Source organism: Neomonachus schauinslandi, chromosome 4, assembly GCF_002201575.2.
Source record: "Neomonachus schauinslandi chromosome 4, ASM220157v2, whole genome shotgun sequence".
NCBI classification, from domain to species: domain Eukaryota; kingdom Metazoa; phylum Chordata; class Mammalia; order Carnivora; family Phocidae; genus Neomonachus; species Neomonachus schauinslandi.
The window spans coordinates 116420836-116427278 of record NC_058406.1 but is presented as its reverse complement, the minus strand read 5'-3'; positions in this window follow the sequence as shown (position 1 = coordinate 116427278).

Genomic DNA, 6443 nt, shown 5'->3' with positions numbered 1-6443 from the left:
AAAAAAAAAGACAAAACAACATCAACAACAAAAACTCCACAGTGCAGTGAACTGGATATGAAGCAGTGAAGAGTTCTGGAGTTAGGCCTGTATTAAAATGCCAGCTTCCCCATTTCCTAGCAGTGTGACCTGGGGAAATCATTTAGCTTCTTAGCCTTAGTTTCCCCATTTGTAAAATAAAACTAGAAATACCTTCCTCAGCAGGCAGTGACAAAAGTGGAAAGAGATGATTGATGTGAAAACATGGACACAGCCTCTCTTGCATATGGGCGGAAGCCCTCGTCAGGTTTTCACTGCCCTGGCGAGATGACCCCCCAAATCCTTTGCAAAGCCGAAGAGACCCTGTGTGACCTGACTCCCTCCTTTTGTCAGCAGAGCCTTTCTGAGGTAAGAAGGGCCTGAGCCACGTAGACTTTTCGATGCCTCTGACAGAAAAGAACCACCTTACAAATGATGAAACAGGGATTCAAAAACCATGGTGTGTTTTTAAATGTTTATTTAATAAACAAACTTAAACATTCACAAATAGTATGCTTGTATATACAACCCCAACTGGGGATGAGATCAGGAGTCTAAACTGGAGGCTGCTAGGAACTTTCGCCACACGTCTAAGCACCTCACAGAGCCTGTGCTCCAGCGATTCTGGCCTCTTTCACTTTGTTTGGCCAGGCTCCTGTCTGCGCTCCAGGCGCTTTCCTCACCACACTGGACAGTGGATCTCCCAGAGAGAGACTCCAACGGCAGTTCCTGAAGAAAGGCTTCCGCCAAGCCTGCAGCCATTTCCCCTGTGTGTCAGTGTGTCACCCACACAATCTCAGTCAGGCCACACGATCTCACGGGGGCTCGGTACTTAATCTTTTCAGCAGTGACCACAATGGTAATGAAATAATGCACTCCATAATTGGTTGTTTAATCTCCATCTCTCCTGCTAGAATGTAGGCTCCCTGCTAATTGGAACTTCATCTGTCTCGTTCAACTGTTTATCCCCTGAGTCCAGGGAAGGGCCTTGCCTACGCAGGTGCTCACTAACTCTACCTGACTCGATCAATAAGTGATTTTAAGGTGCGCGTAACTGTTTAGGACTCAGCCCTCTGTATACAGACTTCCGATGTTCTCCACTACAAATGTCAACTAAATCCACCTCCATTTAATCAAAAATAATCCCTGCAAAACTCCAGTGTTTGAAATGCCCCCATTTTAGGTATTTATCCACATATATCATTTACCGTAAGAACAGGCAGCCATGATGACTAGAGAGAGAGGGATAAAATATTACCAACGATACAGATGGTGTGACTTGGTAGTCACTAATGATAAAGCCTTCTGGAAATTATATCATTCAAAGCATGGCTTCTTTTAGTATCTGTTGGATGATGAAATCTGTTGATGAAAACATGTTCCTGGTACTATTTTCTGTTGGTGGTTTCATTTTCACAGTGGTAAACTTGAATATCAGGAAGATATATATCTATCTGTCCATGTCTTATGAGAAAAATGTATTTATGAATAAAGAAACAAACACCAAACTGCTGGAAACACAATTGCCATGGTACAGTGTTTTACTCTGGTTCTCAGAGACCACCATCCAGTCTGTAAGCAGAACATGTCCTCCACATTCTTTTTTAAACCCGGATAGCTCACACAGATGAACTGGGAGCCTCGCAGGGTCCAAACAAGCGGCTGCCCCCATTCTGCACCAGTTGCTGTGTTAATGAGTATCAGTTAAAAACCACAATGGGAGCAAAATGCAGGTAATTCCATAATTTTCAAGTGCTTGAAGTTAACTCTAGAAACTGGGATATCCCAACATAAGAAAAAGAGACAGTCTGGTCTCTGTGGTAACATGACTTAGAATTATCTGCAGCCAGCCTAGAGAAAGAGGGGAAGAAGGAAGGACGCCAGACATGGCCAACTCATTCATTCAACAAATGTTGACTCTGAGCCCACGACATGCTGGGCACTGTCCTAGGCACAGCAGTGAAAATGTGTCCCCACAGGCCGCAGACCACACACCACAGTGGGGAGGGGCCAGAGCGTCCCTGGAGCCACCACAGAGCTGGTTCCCAGCTGCCCCCCAAGAGAATCAGGTCACCCTAACTCACTCCTTTCCTCTCCCTGCATTGTGGGTAGCTCAGAAGTTTGCTGCGGTAGCAGTATTTTCCTGTCCTCAACAGAATCGTTATCTCCTTCCCCCAACCTTTGCCCATCATCCTGTTTTTTATCTTATTTAGTGGTATCACCACCCACTCCAGGACATTCTGTAGAGATTTTGTCTCCTTTCTAGCTGGTCTCCATTTCCCCTGAGTTATCTTTATAAAATATAGGATTGGTCATTCTCTTGACTCTCTTTTCCAATCCAAAGCTGTGTCTAGGCTCTCCACAGCCCATTGCTCAAAATCCAAACTCATCATCACTCCTGCATCGATGCCCACAAGCTCCTCTGGCCTCCTGCTCTGGACCTTTTCACCTCCCATATTCCTGCTAGCCACTCTGAACTTCACACTATTGTCCAAACAGGCCACGATATTTCATGGTCTGAATTTTTAATCTCCCTCTGTGTTTCCCTTGACTGAGATAGCTCCCTCTCCTTCTTGAGCTCCAAAAAATCCAATTTATTTTAAGGTCTAACCCCTTCTGGAACTAGTTGGCAGCAGGAAATTGCTGCTCCTTCTGGGCCCCCACAATCCTTTGTCCATACCTGTATTGTAGCACTTCTAATGCTGGTTCTATTTAATTATGTGCGCGTCTATTTGCTCTGCTAGGTTATAACTTCTTTGAAGATGAACCATCATTTTACTCTTATCTCTGTATTTCCAATATCTGGCTTTAGGGTTTAGAATAATGTGTGATGCAGAGTAAGTCAACTACAGTGATTATTGAATTAGGTCCTTTGTGCTTATGGATACTCGAGGTGTTGGAATTGACAGAGGTCTGGGGTATTTATGCCAACACTCTCTTGCACACAGCTAAGCCTAGTGCTCTTCGGGCAGCATGAAATTACAAATGCAGGTTTAAATTACAGGTTTAACGTAATAACACATGTATGGGCACTTGTTTACATTGGGGTTCTTTGGTTGCAAGCCAAAAACTGGATGTTTAGGCTCTAGTTACCTTAAGCAAAAAAGGAAGTTTTCTGGAAAGTTATTAGGAGTACTGAGAATCAATGGGCAGGCTGGAAGAGCAGGGTTTTTATGGGCAAGAACCCAGGTAACTCCAGGGACTAGTGAACAAGAGCAGCAGGAATGAAGAGGCAACAAGACCAGCTTTTCCTAGTTAGGGCTGTTAGAATAAGTCAATACAGTCATCCTCAGTCTGTATTCTACTCGGAATTTAATTTTCACGGCAGGTACATCAAGCTTAGGTTATGTGCCCAGCCATTAGCTTGGTGAGGAAAGAACATTTGACTAACAAAAAATGCCCCCAGACTAAACTCAACAAGAGATAAAATAATCCTTGGGGTGCCTGGGTGGCTCAGTCGTTAAGCATCTGCCTTCGGCTCAGGTCATGATCTCAGGGTCCTGGGATCATGACCTGAGTCGAAGGTGTCTACCTAACCGACTGAGCCACCCAGAGGCCCCACTCTGAAGGAAATGAATGGTGGTCTATGAGAAAGAGGCAGGGAGTGCCGGTTGCCAAAAAGTCACCCCCGGTCTTACACACTCGTGTCCTAAAATTAATTTTAGCTCAACACTGTAACGATTGTGACAAGAGGATCACTATTAAACCATATTGTTTTTCATCCATAGCCTTTCACTGAGAAAATAGACCCTTAATCCAATTTTAAAACAGCTTTTGTGTTTCTTCTAAACTACTAACTTATGAGACACCGGATGTGCCGTGATAGGATGTAAGTGAATGCGTAGTAAAATAAATGGCAACGTCAGTAAGTTCTAGCCACCATCAGCCATCTGGATCGCCGTCCAGCCGTTATCACTGTGGCAGAACCGTGCGTCACCACGGACTACTTGGACAGCCCTTCCAGGGCCGGTCCTACGTTACAGCCCGCTTAGCCCCTGCATGGAGGTAGTGAAGCCTGTGCGTTGAGGGAGTCATTGGCTCGATTAACTGGCATTAAAGTACTGTACCTCTAGAATCATAATCAGGGGAACATGATCATCTACTCCCGAAAATATCTGACACATTTTCCCTGCTGGGTAGAGAGGGAAAATTAAATTATATGAAATAAACTCCCAGTTCTCCATATGTGAACTCTCCACATTACAGACTGCCGGTTCAAGAGCTGCAATTTGTGGCTGTGGCCATGACCATGACCCAGCTGGTCTCTCACATGCAGCTGAGAAATTATATGGATCAGAAATACGTTTTCTCTGGTTATTTGCACTGACAGTATACTTGATAGAAACTACAGGAATAAAGAATGTTTCTTAAACTTGAGGTTTTATTTAAATGGGCAGATTACTCTTCTTGTTTCAAATATCCCTCCAACCCCGTTAGAGATTCCAGTCTTTCTATAATCTATAATCCTGGTTATCGCCAAGTTTCTTAGTAGTTATTTTCCCTTGAGTGATTCCCAAAGTCTTACCTTCTTATGTCAATTTCCATTCATCCCACCCCCCCTTTCTTTTTAATAAAAGTATCATTTTCTCTGATAGCAAAGAACCAAAATGTCTTTCATACTTTGCATGTTTATTACTTATAGGATAAGAAAATCTCTTTTATATTAATGTAACTCGTTTATAATTCAGTTTATCACACCAACCAGAAATCTTAGCAGTCATGTGGGTAACTTGAACCATCCTTAGAGCTAAGATGTTTTTAACCCTTCCTGAAATGACACGGGTGACAAACAAATAAGACATCTCTAGCTAACAATTTTTGCAATCTCTCTGTCAGGAGCTGCTAGATTCTAGAACTTCCTGACGGTTTGGTTATTTAGTAGTTTTCTTTTCTTTCTTTCTTTTTTTTTATTTAGTAGTTTTCAAACTTTTTGGTCTACTAAACCCAGTATGCTTTTAAAAATTATTGAGAACTTTTGTTTCTGTGGGTTATAGCTGTTGATGTCTACCATACTAGAAATTAATAGTGAGAAGTTTTAAAAATACCTTAAAATGACAATGGCAAACCCATTACCTGTGAATATAAATAATATATTCACAAAAAAACATGTTTTTAAAATAAAATTAATTAGAAGAATTGGTTTTGTTTTGTATTTTGGTTATTCCTTTAATGTCTGGCTTCATAGAGCAAAGTTGGATTCCCACAATCTGCTTGTGCATTTAATGCAGGTGATATGTTTTTTGGTTGAAGTATATGAAGAAAATCTGATCTCACAGGGATGTGTAGTTAGAAAAGGGGAGAATATTTAAGAGCTTTCTTGTGTAACTGAATATTCTTCTTTGGTACTAGGTTGGAACTCAACAAGTGGCAACTTTTAAAAGAATGGTTGAATGGGAAAACCAAAACCAAAAGTGAAACAAAGTGAGCTTTTCTTCCCCTTACATGAAATCCATCATTCTCTCTCCCACTCTGAATGGATCTTTTACACATGTGATTGTGTAACTTCCAAATGCCAACAAATTTCATTATTACAATGTCAAAAAAAGTCACACTTGCTAATATCCTCGCTGATTTCATCAAGAACATTCTTTTGAATATTAGGAAACTATGAAGCTCTTGGTTTTTTTGTTTTGTTTTGTTTTGTTTTTTTTGAAGCTCTTGGTTTTATATGAAGATTTTTTTAAATTCTAATTTTTGCTTCAAAGATGTGTGTGTGTGTGTGTTGCAAAGTACTTAAAAAGAGAATTTCTTGCTGACTGGAAAACTTACTCATGGGTCATGATTTCTGGGCTCCACGTTGGGCACCACACTAGGCATGAAGCCTACTTAAAAAAAAAAAATTAGCAGAGGTGCCTGGGTGGCTCAGTCAGTTAAGCATCCAACTCTTACTTTTGGCTCAGGTCATGATCTCTGGGTCATGGGATCGAGCCCCATGTTGGGCTCCCTGCTCAGTGCGGAGTCTGCTTGTCTCCCTCTCCCTCTGCCCCTCCCCTGGCATTCTCTCTCTCTCTCTCATAAATAAATAAATATTTTAAAAATTAAGCAAATAAAGAAATAGATAGGAAAATAGATAAATAAATATCCATAATCTCACTAAGATAATACTGTAAACATTTTAATGTGTATGATATATCTGTTTCTATTTTGCCTTAACTAGTCATTAGACATATCTAGAAAAAGAATAATCAAAGATAACTCATGCTCTAAGGCACCTGGGTGGCTCAGTCAGTTAAGCAGCTGCCTTCGGCTCAGGTCATGATCCCAGGGTCCTGGGATTGAGCCCAATGCGGGCTCCTGCTCAGTGGGAACCCTGCTTCTCCCTCTCCCACTCCCTCTGCTTGTGTTCTCTCTCTCACTGTCTCTCTCTCTCTTTCTGTCAAATAAATAAATAAAATCTTAAAAAAAATAATTCATGTTCTAAAGTT